Genomic DNA, 19822 nt, shown 5'->3' with positions numbered 1-19822 from the left:
CTTGTGTTCCAGAGATATGATTTTTCACCACTGTGCTTATAAGATGAATAAATGATTAATAATAAAAGAATGTAGTCTTTCATTCCCAAAATATTAATTATTTACTATTATGTCAGGCACTATAATAGATGCTAATCATTAAAGAGCCTCTGCTATCATGCAATATAAACTTACACACTTTCATCTAGAATATTCGGCACACCCACCCTTAACATCAGCAGCGCCTAGGGCAGGAGTACAAATGGAAATCTACAAGTTGTTGTCTGAATGTTTAAATGTTATATGTCAAGCTCACAATCTGTTAAGTAAAATATGTTCTGTTCTCCTAGTTTGACAAATATACTTTCATAAAGCCCTAGGACAGAATCTTATTTAGAATGCTTGAAATCCTGTGCTGGAGCATAGAGGTGAGGAAAAATCATGTCCCAGCACCCAGCCCCTAGCTAGGTTAACCTTTTCTTTTAACCCTTGGCTTTGTCCCACATCAAGAGGTGCCTGACATGCTTGCAAGCCCTGACTCTGCCATCATGCCTACACACAGCCCCCCTTTGGTTATCTGCTAGGCGCAAAGGTGATCCCATGGGTGGGTTCCCCATACTCAGAGGAATAGACGCTGGAACAGACTCACAGGGCCCTGGAAAGAGGCTCAGGACACTGCGGGGAGAATTTTCAATTCCTGGGTATCCAAGCACAATTTTGAAGGAGGAGGGTCTGGGTTTCCGGTGACCATGTGGTGTTAGTTCCACAAACTCCTACTCCAGGTGAGCCAGGAGAGGGGCTCACAGTAATGTGGGTGTCAGGTGGAGGCAATGGTGGGGTGCCTATTACCTAATTCTAAGAATGATAAGGCTGTGTGTATAAAGAAAAAGGGGTTTAATGGAGTCACAGTTCCACATGGCTGGGGGTGCCTCACGATCATGGCGAAAGGTGAAGGAGGAGCAAAGGCACGTCTTACATGTTGGCTGACAAGAGAGCTTTTGCATGGGAACTGCCCTTTATAAAACCATCAGATCTCGTGAGACTTATTCACTATCATGATAATTGAATGGGAAAAACCCAACCCCGTGATTTAACTACCTCCCACCAGGTCCCTCCCATGACACGTGGGGATTATGGGAGCTGCAATTCAAGATGAGATCTGAATGGGGACACAGCCAAACCCTATCACCCCTCCAGTAATTTCCTTAGTATACTGTGTGGGCTACCTACCTGTAGCTCACCCCTTAGCTTTACCCATAATGACCTCTTGCAAGAACACCAAAAAACACTGGAACTTTCTGGAGTGTGCAAAAAGGACCCCATTCACCATCCATCTCTCACTCTATTAACTCCTGCTCAAATGCTAGGCTTCCATTCTGCACAACCCAGTCCCAAAAGCCTAATAAGAAAAGGACCACCATTCAAACACCAGGAGAGTTACACTTTTGTTTCCCTCAGTGCTAACATTCGCTCTCCATGTGTCGCTGTCTCCTCCTTTAATTTATAAATGTTCCCAATATTAATTTATAAATATTCACTTATAAATATTCTCAGTACTAAAAGACATGTGTTCTTATATTTTCTAGGATAACTTCCTAATATTCTAAAAGAAGATACCTCTTAGCTACTGTGTCAAGAGACTGATATTTAAGACATTCTCAATCAAATTTTAGTTCTTAAAATATTTTGGAAAATAGAGTCTCCCAAAGCCAAATGCTGTTGTTTTGCCATTCCTCTGCATTCACTTTAATTCTTTTTGTATCATAACAAATTTTGCAAACTAACTTGGAATGATAACATTCCCTGAACGTGGTTTGACCATCATTAATAATAATTTTTATTTGGTGATTTTCTGTGAGAATATAAAATGGAATAATATATACTATAAAACAGAAAAATATATATGGAAACTTACATTATATCTGTTAATCAGCACTATTAAAGGATTACTGTTACTATTTTTAATATTATTTTAATTCTTCAGTGAGAAATAAGAGGAAGCTCTAGTCAGATAAAAAAAAAACCAGGTCAATAAACCACAGACTTTCCAGCTTTAGCAGTAAATATTCTCTTGAACTCATTTTATAACTGATGTCAACTCAGAAATAAATTTGTTCTTATATTATTCTTAGTCTGCTTAATTCTATTCTATTCAGCACCTAGCTTTTGTTCTCATGATGCTCCATAAATCAGTCTTTTTGGATCATGAATTAGCAAGCCTCCAAAATAAAGAGACAGGTTAATTAAATTATGCAAGGAAAATGGGTTTCCCTTTTTGTTGTTTTGTTTTGTTTTGTTTGTTTTTTTGTTTGTTTTTTGAGACAAAGTTTTGCTCTTGTTGTCCAGGCTGCAGTACGATGGTGCGATCTCGGCATACTGCAACCTCTGCCTCCTGGTTTCAAGCGATTCTCCTCCCTCAGCCTCCCGAGTAGCTGGGATTACAGGCACCCACCACCATGCCCAGCTAATGTTTTGTATTTTTAGTAGAGATGGGGTTTCACCATGTTGGCCAGGCTGGTCTTGAACTCCTAACCTCAGGTGATCCACCCACCTTGGCCTCCCAAATTGCTGGGATTACAGGCGTGAGCCACTGCACTCGGCCTGGAAAATGCTTTTCAATTCTACATCCCAACATAGAGTAGAGGAACGTTGAAAATTTATGATTACATCAAGTCTATTAGGTGTTCTTCTCTGCATTTTCTATCATTGTCTCATAACAACTCTAGGTCTAATGACAGAGCAATCACTCTAAACTTTTAATGATATGAATATCATCAAATTTGGCCTGGTAAAGTCATATAAACTCTATCAATAAAAATTTTACTAGCAAAACCTTCCCAATGAAAATGTTAAGGTCAGGGAATATTTTCATAGGAGTTTATCTCGTTAGAGATGTCATTTTCTTAATTTGCACCACACATATTATGGGCAATCATGGCAGGTGGGTAATTACGTATTCACACACACTTGAGAAACTTTCTTTGGAAATAAACTATACTTATAAATAGTGATTTCTTACCATTTTCCTCTATTAATTTGATTGTTGTTAAGAATATTATTGTCTCTGTGAGAAGAACTAGAGTAGTTTGGTCCTAACAGTAGATATAATAAATAAATCATGCATCCCTCATAGATTTTAGTATGCATTTTAGATTCCTGAGAACATTATTTGAAAACAAAAATAAAATTCAGGAAACAAGAATGCAATTGTTCAAATACAGTGGTCATGAAAATAAGCACTGGTTCATGAGTCTGAGCCCCTAAGGAAACCTCTTCATTCCTAATGAGAATCCATGTGCCTCAGGTAGATTTAATGCACTTTGCCTTTTTCTTTCTCTTTTCATTTTTCATCAGCAAAGGATTCATATTTATAGATAATTAGGTGATGTCAGCCATAAGCAACTTTGTGAAGTTTTCCTTTCTGATTTCCAAAATGTTTCCTGTCCACGGTAGTTTCTCTTCCCTAAGAAAGTCTCTCTCTTTGTTTCTCCTTGCCCCAAGCACCCACACACTAGCCCAGTGCCTTTTGTTACTGGGGAAAGAAGTTAATCTTCCAGGCGTATTTGCAGACTCTGAAAAGACCTTGGGCAGGAAATGTGTTACATGACAGAAAGCATTAATAAATGTAGAAGGGCAGTCCTCCTGGATAAGCAAGCAGCAGGACATTTCTGGGGAAATAATGGCTATCAGGATGCTGGTTGAAGAAGTTACAGGGGAGGCAGCAGTCAGGGTTTCATGATGAAATCTGAAGCACCAGGCTGGGTCTGCTTTTACCTTGATGGACTCATTGATTCACACAACTCCTGCATGCTAAAGCAAGGCTTGTGGTATGGGGAAATTACAAACTGTTTCCTTGTATGCATATTATCATTTAAAACAAAATTGTTTTAAAAAACATATTTCTTATTACTTGAATACTGTGAAATGCTTAATCATTAGCTGAATTTAGGGATTTGATTTCTTTTTCCCCCTCTCCCCAAAGGCTGTTGGGCTTGATAGAATAAAAGGAATGATGATTGGAAATTTAATTATGGTTCCAGTTTAAAGTTAATATCTTGGGAAGTTGTGGTACTGAAGGGAAGAACAAGATCTAAGCTCATTGGAGTGACATAAAATGCCCATTGTGACCTCATCCTTGTTCATTTCTAACCCTATTTCTTGCTGTACTCATGTACAAATCATTTTCCAGCCACACTAAATCCCTTGAACTTTTGTAATACATGATTCTTTCTCTTACCTTTGCACAGTTTCCACTGATTCCCATGGTGTTCTTCACTTGAAGAATCTGATCTTTGTAACAAAGTTTAAGTATAATGGACTTTGGAATGATTTCCTTGATCTTACTCTTATGAGTGTTAAGTATGTATATGTATGAGTATATACAGTTCACATATATATGAAAAATCTTTACAGATACTTTTAGCTCATATTTCTGTCAAGACAAGAAGTCAAATAAATTCTGTTTATATGGGAAATTGCTTTACCTATCTGCTGCTAATTTTTAAAATTTCTGAAATAAAGTTTTCATAACTATTCAAATAGTTCAAATTAGTCTACTAGGCTGCCAGACACAAGGTGACATTTGCATTCCTATGCACATGAAAAAAAATCAGTTAACAGATTAATTTTGAGTGATTCTAACCATTTGTCTTTGGATAAGGTCCAAATAGTCACCCATGACCCATGGAATGCAACACATACAGAACATTCAGTTATTAGGCTAACTAGGGAGAAGAGTCATCTCAATTATGAAAGTCAGACTTATCTAATATTTCAAATAAAATGGTTATTTTTTTTACCTTAGGGCATATAAATTAATTTAAATTGTGCTCACTGGAGATTGAATGCCCCAGACCCCATTTTTTAAATGTGTGAGAGTAAATAGCCAATGCATCAAATATTTGTATGTATATTGATGGACATGTCTGAATCCTGACAGTATTTATAAAGTTTACTTTCAATCTTGTGACAAACCAGACTGCTTTCCATTTTATGCACCTATCTAAAGCTTAGCCAGCTACATGCAATGTTGCTCCTGTTTTTCCCAACTGGAGTTTATTTTCCCCATCCCATATAATTCCTTGCCATCCAGCTTGAAGTCTCCATAGCCCTATGTCAATATTTTAGTTGTGTGGCATTGAAACAACTTTTCTATTTGGAAATAATCCCTCTTGATATAAATCTTGATGGGAAACAATGTCCTGCTTTCCATTAGGACATCAACAAAGTCAGTCAATGGTTTTATTCTGTATCCAGAAACAGCTGGCCCTAGCAAAATGAGAGAAAGAATGATTACCATTTTTCTTATGATGCCAGCTTGGAGACAATGTCATGAGAGATGGTGGTGCAGAACTGCTGGATGTGTTAGATGCTCTGAACCAGCAAAGTATGAAGTAGTTAGTTTCATGTCAGAATAAATGTGTTCAGAAAACAATGATCCACTCACAAAATGTTTGTGTCTTATTCTTGCAACTTTGGATTTCTGGAGTTTTGGAGTGTTAATATTCAATGAAGAATTGTTTCTCCCAGTGGATATAACAATTATTCCTTAGATTTGGAATGAAATGGTTTTACAGGTGGGTCTCCCCAGGAAGCAGAATATGAGATGGGGCTTAGCATACAGGTTTATCAGCGAGTGTTCTGGAAAGCCACACCTGTGGAAGGGAAAGAATAGGAAGCAGGAGCTGGCAGAGGGGAAAGTCACACTGTGTTGTAGCTTCAAAAGAAGCCTCAGCTGGCCCTATAGGTAGCTAAGCTCTGTTGATCCTTCAACATTGTCCTAAACTGGGTAAGGAGAGGGTCAGTCCTTTACACCTGTGAAGCAATCAGTTACTGGATGTGGACCACCCTGGAAGGGGGTGTGAAGTCCAGTGAAATGGCTCTCTTTAATGGAGGCAATCCCCAAAGCAGCTAGATTTTTGGGTTTTTTATTCCAGAAGGGAGATTGGGACAGTGCATCAAAGTGTCCAACACAAACGGCTGATAGTCATTACGAAACTCATGCAATGGCGGGGGGGGGGGGGGAGGGAGAAGAGTGAATGATAAAATTTTAATCTTAAATAAAATAAGAATTAAACTTATTAGGTGGCCAAAGATGACTGTTTCACCAAGGGGAATGGAAGGAGGATTTATGGAACTGAGAAAGCCCCTGGGGTACTAGTCCTACCATGTCCAGTGGAAAAAACTAACAGAAGACTACTAGTTATACAAAAATGGACCAACAAAGACCAAGATCCTTCCATAATAAAACGTGGAATCATCCAGTGGGCTTCTTAAAATTCAGATGGCTGAGCCCTATGTGCAAAGGTTGCAATGCATTAGGGATGGGTTGTGGTTGGAGAATTTCCATTTCTAACCAGTTCCCAGATGATGATAATGCTGTTGGCCTAGGGACACCTTGTGGCACAGAGTGGCTCTATGTTAGAAACTGTGGAAGTGAGGTTGGGACAGGTCTAGAGATGGAAGGGATTCTAGTACTGGAATTGGGTGGCTGCAATTTTTGACAATACAAATAATAGTTACATTAGACAAGAGCTTTTTATTTTAAAATATTAGTATGGGGATAAAGATGTAAATGCAGCTAAGGAGCAACCATAGTAACGTATTTGGGAATATTTGACATTTTTCCTACCCAGACTTCAATCCTCTTTCCTGTTTCAAGGGAATTCCCTTGTGCGAGTCTTAGCAGAATAGGGAGTTTCATTTCTCGTTGTTGAAACAAAAGGAAACCAGCCAGGCTTACCCTCTCCCTCCCGGTTGAGACCTGGAAAATGAACTGTCTTTTAGCTTGACTGATTGGATATACCTGCCTGAGACTTTGAAGTTTGTGGGAGTGGCCAAAGTGCACAGGACTGTCAGAATTTGTTTGATTGATGTGAGACAGTCTATGAGTGACTCTGCCAGGCTGAGATTCATTCATTCATGGAAGCAGTGTCCCCAGAAGCAATTGTGGCTTAGAGAAATGATGACCTGGTGGCATCTTGGTCAGATTTTTGCTGCTGCATAGTCTTAGGAACCGTCTTGTTTCCTGTCTGTTTTCCGAGATTTGCCATCCATTTTTTCCACCACTTCTGACAGCCCCTCTGAATTCCCTCAATAATTCCCCATTTCAATTAAGCAAGCTTGAGTTGGACTCTGAAGTTTGCAGCCAAGAGACTTGACCAACACACTCTCCTTTGTCCAGAGAGATGTTAACATAGAGCTAACCAGTCATGCTTCCAATTCTCATAGAGATTAATTCCAACTGGATTAATGTTGAAGCGGTATTTCTGAATGAGTCTGTAGAACTGTGTTAAACGTCTTTCATTTTGTTGTATTTTGTTTCTCCTCTTAGTTCGTGAGCCCCTTGCACATCAAAACTGTCATTTCATCTTTTATTCTCTACAATCAACTAGCAAAACATTTGAATATGCATTATTTTGGAAGAAGGAGGGGTATCTGCTTGCCTCTGCATAATAATGTCACCTCCTTAAAGAGTCATTTCCTCACCATCTCTAGCCAGCCCATCACTAGTCAACTGTTTTTCATTATCCAAGTGTTTCTTTCTTTGAAACTTTTATCACTATATTAAATTGTATTGTTTATATGTTTGTTAATTTATTTATCTCTATCCTCTCTTAAATGCATGCTCAATGAGAGTAGCAACTTTCACTGTAGATCAATCAGCCTGGACAAAAGATTTAAACAGCTCCCTGCTTTCAACAAACTTCTATCCCCACAAAGTATTTTGAGTTTGGCTACTGACCAAACAGGGAGAGTCATAGGAAATAATCACATTTTTTTTCAAAGCACAGCCATTTACCATGTCAATGGCTAAAGTCTCTCCCTCTTTTTTCTCCCTTTCCTCTTTTCTTCTTCCCAAGGAGGGTAACAAAGTCTTCTCTTTGTCTAATGCACAGTATATAGAAATCATCCTTTAAAGCCTGAGCAGACTGCAGGATCCCATTCTTTCCCTTTATTTGTCTATCAAAGTGTTTCTTTCAAAATCGCTCTGCCTAGAAAAAAAGGGAAAACAATTTCTTTAGCTTGATACATCACTGTCTAAATTCTGTCTTTACCTAGATTACTTTTGTCACAAATTCAAAATTAGTGTTCATACCAAAGTGAACATTGAGGGAAAGACATTAGGTTGGTGCAAAACGATGGTGGTTTTGCCTTTATTTGAATGGCAGAAACTGCAATTACTTTTGCACCAACCTAAATATTTTTAAGTTCTTAATGATTCCCCATATAGATATTTCACTGAGTACTTGAATCTGATTCTGGCTGTATTATTGACCAGTAAACAAATCACCAGGAGTTTTTGACTTGCATTTTCTTGTTTATGAAACTAAATAGAGTGTATCAAGGGTTCTTACATCAAAATAGGCAAATACACAGATGGAAGGTGACAGGTGGCTTTTATCCTTAATAAAAGGTGACTCATAGTTTAAAACTTTATTAGGTTTAGCTGTTCACAAATGAAAGAACTCATCATTGGATGAAAGCTTAGCTACTTGTGTTCAGATATGCCTACCTTTGATGGAAAACTGATTATCATCAACAAACCTGACAGAGATGATAACAGGATGATTAGCACAGAGCTTGAGAAAAGCAGCACAAATCCTAAAAGACTGCATTTCAACTGGGCTGATAAACTACCATCTCACAGAGCACACAAGTGCTGCCTTCCATTAGGCAAAGATAATCTGGGTCTGTGAGTTTGGTGTTAATTTAGAAAGCAGAGAGAGAAAAAAAAATGAAGAAAGAACTGTAGTTGAGTAGACTTTTAAAGTGTTTCCAGAGTAGAGCAATGCCAATATCTGCAAAAATAGAGTTTTAAAAAAGATTTTTAAAAGTTTTAAAAATAGATATTTTAAAAAGACTCTCATGGAAAGCATGACATCTGGCATCACCCTGCCTGGACTGGTCTTCTAAACCCAGCCTGGTGTCTGATATATAATCTCCACTCCCTCTTTCACTGTTACTTTCAGTCAAACATAAACTCTTCCCAAAGTTTACTTGTGCCATTTCTAATAAATTCTACCCTCTCACCCCTCTGGTCTTTCTTCTTTAATAAATCCCCTTCTCCACCTCCACCTCAACCCCCACACCCACACATTCACCTGAAAAAGCACAGACAAAAAAAAAAAAAAAAACCTGTTTTATAGGCTAATGATTGAGTGGTGCATGTCTGAGGAGAAGCAGGATGGCTGTGAAAAACATAGGCAGTTGCACATCTATGTTTTGCAGTGCACGGCTGCGCTAAGCCTCCTGGTGAGTCTCCCACTTTGCCTTCTGCTGGAAGTTCTCTCTTCCTAATTAATTGGATTAGCCACCTTCTCCTGACTTGTTTTAATTTGCCTGGTTTAAAACATCTCTGTGATAAGTGTGGCTGTTCTAACAATGCTACCACTCTAGTGGCTGGTCATTTTCCTACAGAGATGAAATGCTAGGGAGAGGGAGAAGAACGTGCTCATTTGACTGTGAATCCAGCATTGCCCCTGAGGGATGTCAGTGTGCTTCTGCATGACAGAAAAAATGCAAATCCAATCAAAATAGCTACGCTTTTTATGAACAGGAAAAGTTTGAGGCAGAAATAGACACATCCAAGGAAGAGAGAGCAGTTACATAAAATCTAAACCAGCTTCAGAATGTAACTTCTCTAGAGGTGTAGCTATTTTTGGTTCTTTAACAGGTTCAAGCATGGTAACAAGTTCAACCATAAACAGGCACTGAAAAGGAACCCGCCCCCCTCCCCCCGTTATAATGACATAATGAGCAGAAAGAATTCACCAAGGTTCAGAAGTAAGCATGACAGAGAAGTGACCTTGCACAGCACCCTTCAGAGGTCACAGCTCAGGAGCTGGCGCTATCTGGCTGGAGCTGGAAGAGGGATGAAGATGTGGAGGAACGTGCAAGGTAGGACTATTGGAATCAGGCAGCTAACGTACTGCCACTAACCAGTAAAACCAAAAAATCAAATTAGAAAAAGCTTGAAGTTCCTATTTCATGACCCAGTCTCTAGATGGTGAACAGTAATAATTATGTCTCCAATGCACCACAACTATCTTGGATCACATGCTGCTGTTTTGTGAAAACTTTCCTTCTATTTCCCTCTAGACTGTCTTTGATATCTATGTTTCCTGTATTTCACCCGCACAGAAATGTGAGCAATGATAGGAAGGGTCTTTGACTCTATTTTCTCGAAACACTTTTTCACAATCTATTTTGTTTTTTAATTCCAATAAATAAATACATCCCTCCTCCAACCTAGATACACAAGATTTTGGATAAACAGGACAAAATTCTGCCAACAGGCTATACAAAGAACTGTGAAGAGTCTGAGATTGTACTCAGCTTATAAGCTAAGAAACTAGTCTGCTACAGTTTCATGGATGCTAACAGAAGTGAGACTCCTGGGTCAGAGACAAAGAACATTATTATTCATGGCAAGGGGAGCAGCAGAAGGATCAACATATTTGCATCAGTTCCCCTTGCCTTCACACCCCATGAGGGCGATGTGGACAGGCCCAGATGACACCTGCATACTCAATGGATTGTAATATAGGAGAGGAACCCTGAGCTTAAGGAACTCAAATCCTGTGATGGACAGTCTCCAGAGGGAGACATTACCTTTACTATAGAGGATGGTAAGCATGCCCACCCTTTGCTCTACAGAGAGACATCTTCATCTTCCAAGGCTATTTGCTGCACAGGTGTCCTTAAAAAAGTTTCCAGAGTAAAAGACACTCTGTGCCTCTGCTTACAAAATGTGCAGGACAACATGTTACCCCATGGAGAATTAACTCCCAACAGATTACCTGGCTCTGTTTCACATTACCTTCCCATGCCCTGCCCCTGCTTCTTCACTCTTTCCACTGTAAGATCCCACTGTGCCCTGAGCCCACCCACTGCCACACTATACTGTACTTGCCTACATATAAGCCTCTCCAATTTGACCATAAGCTTCTTATGAGATGAGACTCTATAATTCATCTTGGCATCACCCGTTCAACCCAGTGTTTGACCCTCAGGGGGACTCAATAAATATTTTCTGAAATAATGAATGAGTCAACATCTAGAGAGTTGCTGGAGGGCAAAGGGTATGTTTTATACATCTTTGTATCACAAACTGTAGCTCCAAAAATGTTAATTTCATATAACAGAATTATTATTGTAATAAAATTAAATTATAAATGAAACATACCAAACGGGCTAATGAAATCCAATCCTCTAGACCAGGGTCTCAAGATGAAAAACAGAATTGCCCTCACACATCATAATTGTGTTTCACAGCAACATCACTTTGAAAAACAAAATATTTTAAATATTGTTAATTTTTTATTGTTTTTAAATAAGTGTGTCTTCAACATATTTTTATAACTTTTACCATAAATTATTTTTCAGGGTATCTTAGGTTTTTTCTTTGATCACAAACATTCTTTACATAAAACTCATAGGAATAGTCTTCATCTTTGCAAAAAAAAATATGTTCGCATCAATTTTTCTTGAAACACACAGTCTTTGATTTCTCCACTTTGGATAGAGAAATGACACTATGAATTGTTTTACTGGCCTTTTAACTCTGCTAGAAGAAAAACAATAGTGTGTCAAAGTTACCAGCAATGAGTTTTGGCCTCAGTGCTTGCAATTTCACAAGAAGAGGTAGAGACACGGGAAGTTCATACCCCTTGCAAGAGACAGTTGCTTTTCACTCCAGCCTATGGCTGTAAGGCAGACATGGGGGTCCAGTGCTGCTTCATCTCTTGACATTGCAAGAAGTGTCTAAAATCCAGATTTTTATTTGAAAGTTCCTAATTTTTTTTCTGTTAAGCATTTATTCATGGAAAAAAAAAATACATTGTACAAATCTCTCAGACCAGTCTCCCTCCTGGGCCCCAGTTTGCTATCTCTGAGAGTTTGTGGAACAGAGAATAAGACAACGTTACATGTGGGGCAACCACAGGGCAGCATCTAGGCTTGAGTGTTTACAGCTCCTGAAGCCCCAGTGGGCATCACGCATTACACTGCAGCTCGCTCTTTCAGCTTAGCTATCCTCAGGCAGCTTGTGTTAATCAGCTCAATTAGACCCTCTGCCTTATCGCAAGGACAGAGGGCTTTCTGTATCCTCGGGTTCTTGCCTTAGTGTACCAGAAAAATTGAATCACTCATGGGCTTGGAGGATAGGTGCAAAGGTTTTTTGAGTGGTGATAGCTCTCAGGGAGGTGGATGAGGAAGCCAGAAGCTGGATGGAATGGGAAAGAAGTCTTCCCCTGGAGTCAGGCCACCCAGCATTGGAGCTCTCCTCTGACCGCCCTCGGCTGAACTCCACATCGCCCCGCTGTAGATGGCCTGCTGGTGTCTGCTGGTTTGTGCCGGTGTGTTCTGCTGGTGTGTTCTTCTGCCCGTGTGTTCTTCTCGACGTCCAGCTGCTTGTGTCTGTGCCTGCTAGGGTCTCAGGGTTTTTATACGCACAGGACTGGGGGTGTGATAGGCCACGTTGATCTTGGAAAATGCAACATTTGGTCATGAAAACAGGAGTGCCTGTCCTCACCTAGGTCCGTGGGCACAGGCCCGAGGGTGGACCCCTCACCTGGGACCCCACCTCTCTTTACCCAGCACTTCCCTGTCCTCTTCCTGTATCATTTTGATGCATAGAATATATAAGGAACATTCAACAATTTGACCCAGATCTTGCCCCGAAGAATCTTCTAGTCTGTTAGCAATATATCATATAAAAGCCCGGGTTGCATTTATATGCAAGGGTGTTTAATTTATTGAGTTATTTGAGGTCCTGTAATCTTTTTAAGTGCCTTTTCTGGAGGAACCTTCTGCCTGAGACTTTCTAAGTCTTTCAGAGAAAGTTTAATGGCAAGACATTGGCCTAATTTTATCCCATAAAAAACAGGCAAACAGCAGTTAGATAGGGACGGGCACAACAGCAACCCATACACGTTCACATGCACCCGAGACAAAATATCCCCGGGAGGAGAAAACATAGGCCCTGTGGGGAAAGATTCCCTAGGAACTCAACCAGAGTCAGACAAAAGTCAGCCCTGCCTCAGGACAAGCAGGGGTTTTGGAGAACTACAGGTGGGACATTGGATGATGTTTCCCTGAGTAGCTTTCCAACTTTATCCACAGACATCAGGCAAAGATGAAAATGTGTGCGACTGATACGGTTTGGCTGTGTCCCCACCCAAATCTCATCTTGAATTGCAGCTCCTATAATTCCCACCTGTTGTGGGAGGGACCTGGTGGGAGATAACTGAATCATGGGGGTGGTTTCCCTATACTGTTCTCATGGTAGTGAATAAGTCTCATGAGATCTGATGGTTTTATAAATGTAATACCTAACCTTGATTTTTACTAACTTTGTTTTTAGACTCTTCCTTTCTCCCCTAATCACCTAGCCTTGTTTCCACATGAATAAGCTCTCCCTTAGCTGAGAAAGCCAGATGAACTCCATTTGGCTCCATCATTTGCAAGGCTTCAAGGACTCCTTACCCACCCCCTTCCTCAAGGAGTTAACTTGTTTAAGCAGACTCTCAACATATCAAAGAGTCCAATTAACTGATAAGGTACTGAAGCAAGCAATATACGAAGTTCCCAGGATTTTGCTCAAGAGATAACACCATAAAACCTTGAGTTTGTGTCCGGCAGAGCCCACATATATAACATCTTATGAAAGATTTAGAGCCCCTGCACCTGGAACTCTTTGTTTCTCTGTAAACATTTGTCTTTTTAACTTTTTTATATGTTTTTACTTCTGTAAAATTGTGCAACTGAGCTCCCCCTCCCCTTCCCAACCCCAAGTATAAAAGAAAATCAAGCCCCTTCCTCAGGGCCGAGAGAATTTTGAGCATTAGCCGTCTCTTGGTCGCCGGCTAATAAAGGACTCTTAAATTCATCTCAAAGTGTGGTGTTTCCCTAACTCGCTCGGGTACAACAATAAGGGGTTTCCTCTTTTTCTTGACTCTCATTGTGTCTTGTCTGCTACCATGTAAGATGTGCCATTCACCTTCCGTCATGATTTTGAGACCTTTTCAGCCATGTGGAATCTTCCATCATGATTGTGAGGTCTTTTCAGCTACATGAGTCCATTAAACCTCTTTTTCCTTATAAATTACTCAGTCTCTGGTATGTCTTTATCCAGGAGCGTGAGAAAAAGCTAATACAATGGCCTAGGGGTTAAGAAGTGAATCTCTGAACTCAAACAAATCTGTTTCAAACTCTGTCTCTTTTACTTACAAGCTAGTGGCTTAGGCCAAGTGACTTTATCTCCCTGAGCTTCAATTTCCTTGTCTATAAAATGGAAACAATAACAATAATAATTAATAATAACAAGAAGAACCACATGAAACTTTGTGAGAGTAAAATAAGACAGGACTTAAACTCATGGAGTAGAATCTAGGGCAGAGACGGAATAGGGGATGTGTGGATAGGTTGTGGATTGCAGTGAAGCGAGTTCTGTTTTCTGCAGAAGAGGGGCAGAGGAAGGACCAAAGAGCAGTGTGGCACCTGAGGTGAAGCCCAGATGAAACAAATGGACAAAAAGGACTTGGGGGAATGATGGCTCACTGCATTGAGTTTACAATCATTGCTTAGACCCTTGTAGTAAAGAAGAAATTTGAGTATATATTTTTTTCTCTTCACTCATGCGTTCTCTTGGTTATGAAACTGGCAAAAATCCTTTAGAAACATCCAGAAAAAATTCAGCCTGAAATTATCAAAATGAGTTTATAAAACTAGGGCTGTGATAGGAACCTTTAATTTTTTAGAGGCAAGATAGATAATGATAGCCTTTAGACTATTCAGGCTCCTCTGGGTTGGTTATATTTTAAGAGGTTTTAGAAAACAAACTCTTGCGTAAAATTAAAGAGAGCCTTAGGTTCTTAACCTGGCATAATGACAATTGATCACTCCCTGCTTCATGTTTGCCATGTGGAAAATGGTAAGCAATAATATTTATATTTGCCATCTTTATGAAAATAATGAGTAGGTAAATATGACATAAGAAGAATTTAGCATCTGGAATGAAATGGGTAATAGAAATTCTAGATTGCATATATACATAATTGCATATATATAAAATCAATAAATGATTGATTTGACAGAGGATAAGCCTATAACAAAAATAGGGTATACATTACTTTCAAAAAGAAAGCAATGATATAGTATCTTTTTGATAATGTTTAAGAAGATTGGCAAAAAGAATTGCAGTGAATCTTTTCCAAAACTTCTTACTCCTGTGGATATGGGCCAGTCCAGAAGTGACGCTCTCATAACAGTAATGTTACTGCTGGCAAATGCACCATTTCATTTAGATTTTCTAAAGCTATCAATACACTGAGTTGGTCTTTTCTTTTTTTTTCTTTGACTCTCAAGACGATGTTTCATTGCATCATCTCTTGGTCCAAAACATTAAAAGAGGAAGCATCAAATTACTCATGAATGAAGCTAAATAATATATCTAAGATATATATGTGTTTGTGTGTGTATGTATATATATACTATGAGTAGTGTATATATTACTATGAATATATATTCATAGTAAATTATTTAGCATCAGTATATATAATTATATATATTCATATATACATAATTCAGGAAAAGAGCATGAAATTTAGAATGTATAACTCTTGAACAGGGTAAATGCTTCAGAATGTTTCCAGCATTGAGGAGCAAAACACAAAGAATCAGAATTTAACTCTGGGATAGTGATTAAAGGAAGACAATGTTTTTAATGTCTATAAATTATGCATTTATTAGGAGTGTAGTTACAGACTTTCCATTTTAAAAATATCAAGTGTTTTGATGATGTTTTAAATAATTAAGAACCCTAACATTATTTTAACAAATATAGTTATTTCAGACATGAAATTTATGGTAGATAGTCTGAGCTAAATGTTTTCAATTGACAGCACTCTGAAGGCCTCTCAATAAAATGTAACTAACTAGATGCTGGACATAATAAACTTTGTGTTATGTTTTGGTTTCTCAAGAAATAAAGAGAAGTGTATATTTCCTCCCTCTCTCTGAAGAAAATAGTGAGCTGAATCCAGAGTTTGAAACAGTGAACACACAAAAAAACTGAAAATGTGGTACATATATACCACGGAATACCATGCAGCTATAAAAAGAATGAGATCATGTCCTTCGGAGGGACACGGATGGAGCTAGAAACGATTATTCTTAGAAAACTAACACAGGAACAGAAAACCAAATACTACATGTTCCCACTTATAAGTGGGAGCTAAATGATGAGAATATATGGACACACAGAGGGAAACAACTCACACTGCAGCCTATTGGATGGTGGAGAGTGGGAGGACAGAGAGAATCAGGAAAAGTAAGTAATGGGTACTAGGCTTAATACTTGCATGATGAAATAATCTGTACAACAAACCCCCATGACACAAGTTTACCTATGAAACAAACCTGCACATGTACCCCTGAACTTAACATAATTTTTTTTAATTGCAAAGACCTACTTGTTCTGAGGCAAATGTTGAGACTGTTACTGTGATTCAGAAATTCTAATGTACCCTAATCAGGATGAAACAAAAGAAATCTGTGCCAAGGTACATCATGTTGAAACTGTAGAACAATAGAATTTGATAAAGAGAAGAATTTAAAAGTCAGGCAAAGTGGAAAGTGAAATAACCTACGAAGGATATGACAACAAATTTCTTGATAGAAATAAAAGCAGCCTGAAGACAATGGAACCATATTTTCACTTTCTTTGATCAGCTTGCTATCCCACAGGAGAATCTACTGGCCCAATACATAGATGATATCACACTGACTAAAACTTACTGACTAGATGTCCTAGTAAGACATTTGCCAAACCTTGAGCAGGCCAAATCAGGTCATCAGGGGTAGTTTCTGGGCCTTCCTGAGAAACACGTGCTGTGAGAAATTAACTGAGCTTACACCTTCTGTGTGTAGGCAACTGAGAAAATTGGTGTTCATTTCTCTTTGGGATTTCGCCTATGAATCACCCTCTTTGGTGCTGCAGGCAGCTGAAATCATTGATTGCGATATAGGCACTTCCAGATTTTCTTAAGACAGCTTGCTGACAATGTCTTTTTCAATGGTTCCAGTGGTTGTATAAACCTTTAATTCTCTCTAATTAAAATGCATAGAATGATTTTAATTTTTCTGTTCAAATCATGATTGAAACAGTAACTTTATAAATGGGGGGGGGGGTGTTCCAAATTGTTTCAGAAAGAAAACTCTGCTGCTTTTTATAGCAGATACTCATAAGACAAAGGTTTAGAAAAATAAATAAAAATTTAAAGAATGTTAATGCAGAAAAAGTGGAGTGTAGTCCAGATAGCATTAAATTGCACAAAAAAGGACACATGATGATGTTAACATTCTGTTCAAAATGAAGACCTAACACTTTTGAATATGTTTGCACCAAGTAACATAGCATCAAGATTCATAAATCAAAATTTCAGGAAACATAAGAAGGAAGAATTAGAAACAGACTACTTGCAGCAACTTTAATTTATTTCTCTTGGTCAATGCTTTAAAAAGTGGAAAAAAATAACAAGCACAAAATGTTTAATAACATTTAATCAGTCATATCTGATTGATAAAAACTTAATTTTTAACTCAGAAAATTGAAAATACATACATTTTATTAAGTTAGCATAGGACACTCATAAAATCTGAACATGTATTAGGGCAGAAAGAAAATCTTGATGAATCTAAAAAGTAGGAATACACAGATGGTATTCTCTGTTTTCCATTAACTGAAATTAGCATTGAATTACAAAACTAAGAAATAAAAATATGAGTCCAGGTGGAACTAAAAATACAAAACAACAACAACCACAAAAAAAAAAAAAAAAAAAAAACCTTTTAAGCAACCCTTATGTCAAAGAGGGAACACAATTTAAAATGAAAGAATTTTAGGGCATGAATGGAGTTGGAAGTCATTATCCTGAGCAAACTAACACAGGAACAGAAAACCAAACACCGCATATTCTCACTTATAAATGGGAGCTGAATGATGAGAACACATGGACAACACACACTGGGGCCTGTCAGAGGAGGGGTGCACAGGAAGGGAGAGCATCAGGAAGAATAGCTAATGGATGCTAGGCTTACTACCTAGATGATGGAGCAAACCACCACAGCACATGTTTATCCATGTAACAAATCTGCACATCCTGCACGTGTACCACTAAACTTAAAAACTGAAGGAAAAAAAAAGGTAAACTTCCATAATATAAAAACCAATTGTTCGAGGCCGGGTGCGGTGGCTCAAGCCTGTAATCCCAGCACTTTGGGAGGCCGAGACGGGTGGATCACGAGGTCAGGAGATCGAGACCATCCTGGCTAACACAGTGAAACCCCGTCTCTACTAAAAAATACAAAAAACTAGCTGGGCGAGGTGGCAGGCGCCTGTAGTCCCAGCTACTCGGGAGGCTGAGGCAGGAGAATGGCGTGAACCCGGGAGGCGGAGCTTGCAGTGAGCTGAGATCCGGCCACTGCACTCCAGCCTGGGCGACAGAGCGAGACTCCGTCTCAAAAAAAAAAAAAAAAAAAAAAAAAAAAAAAAAAAAAAAAAAAAAACCAATTGTACAAGAGAGAAAATTGCCACAACCAAAACGTATTTTCTGAAAAGATGAATATAACCAATAAACTAGCAAAACTGATAAAGAAATAAAGAGAACAAAATTACCAAATACCAATATGAGGAATGAAAAAGAAGACATCATTACAGATCCAAAAGACATTAATATATGATAAGGATATCAGGAATAATCTTTTTTTTCTTTTTTTGAGACTGAGTACCAAGGCTGGAGCACAGAGGCATGATCTCGGCTCACTGCAACCTCTGCCTCCTGGGTTCAAGTAATTCTCTGGCCTCAGCTTCATGAGTAGCTGAGATTACAGGCACATGCTACCACACCTGGCTAATTTTTGTATTTTTGTAGAGACAGGGATTCACCATGTTGACCAGGCTTGTCTTGAACTCCTGACCTCAGGTGATCCACTCGCCTCGGTCTCCCAAAGTGCTGGTATTACAGGCATGAGCCACCATGCCCGGCCAGGAATAATCTTTTTAAAAAGCAATTTGGCAATATTTATTAAAACTGTAATTACACATACTATTCAACTCAGAAATCCTACTCCTTGAACTCTAATGCATAGAAATAAAAACAGCAATTGATAAACAAATCTCTCATGTATATTGAATATATCGAAAGATGTTTATTGCAGCAATGTTCATAGTTGCAAAAAAAACCCCATTAAAATAAAAATTAAGGTCAACTAATTGGAGAATGGAATATTAGGTAGACATAGAAAAGAATAAGGCAAGTCTATGATGCATAATAATAAAAGGAAAACACATTAGAAAGATTCTGAAATTTTTTATTTTAATTATTTTTTAATTTACATGTAAAAATCATGTATTTTTTTTCTTTTTGAGACGAAGTCTAACTCTGTCTCCCAGGCTGGAGTACAGTGGCGCGATCTTGGCTCACTGCAAGCTCTGCCTCCCGGGTTCCCGGCATTCTCCTGCCTCAGCTTCCCGAGTAGCTGGGACTACAGGCGCCCACCACTACACCCGGCTAATCTTTTGAAGTTTTTAGTAGAGACAGGGTTTCACCATGTTAGCCAGGATGGTCTCGATCTCCTGACCTCGTGATCCGCCCACCTCGGCCTCCCAAAGTGCTGGGATTACAGGCATGAACCACCGTACCCAGCCAAAATCATGTATTTTTTTTAAAAAGAATTTTGTTATAAGTTGAAAACTAAGATTTGTACCTGTTTATTGCAGTTAAAGAGATGCTCAAAGACAAATTAATAATTTTAAGTGTCTGCATCAATAAAAAATGAA

This window comes from Macaca nemestrina, chromosome 5 (genome assembly GCF_043159975.1).
Source record: "Macaca nemestrina isolate mMacNem1 chromosome 5, mMacNem.hap1, whole genome shotgun sequence".
NCBI lineage: Eukaryota > Metazoa > Chordata > Mammalia > Primates > Cercopithecidae > Macaca > Macaca nemestrina.
Note: the sequence above shows the minus strand (reverse complement) of the source record.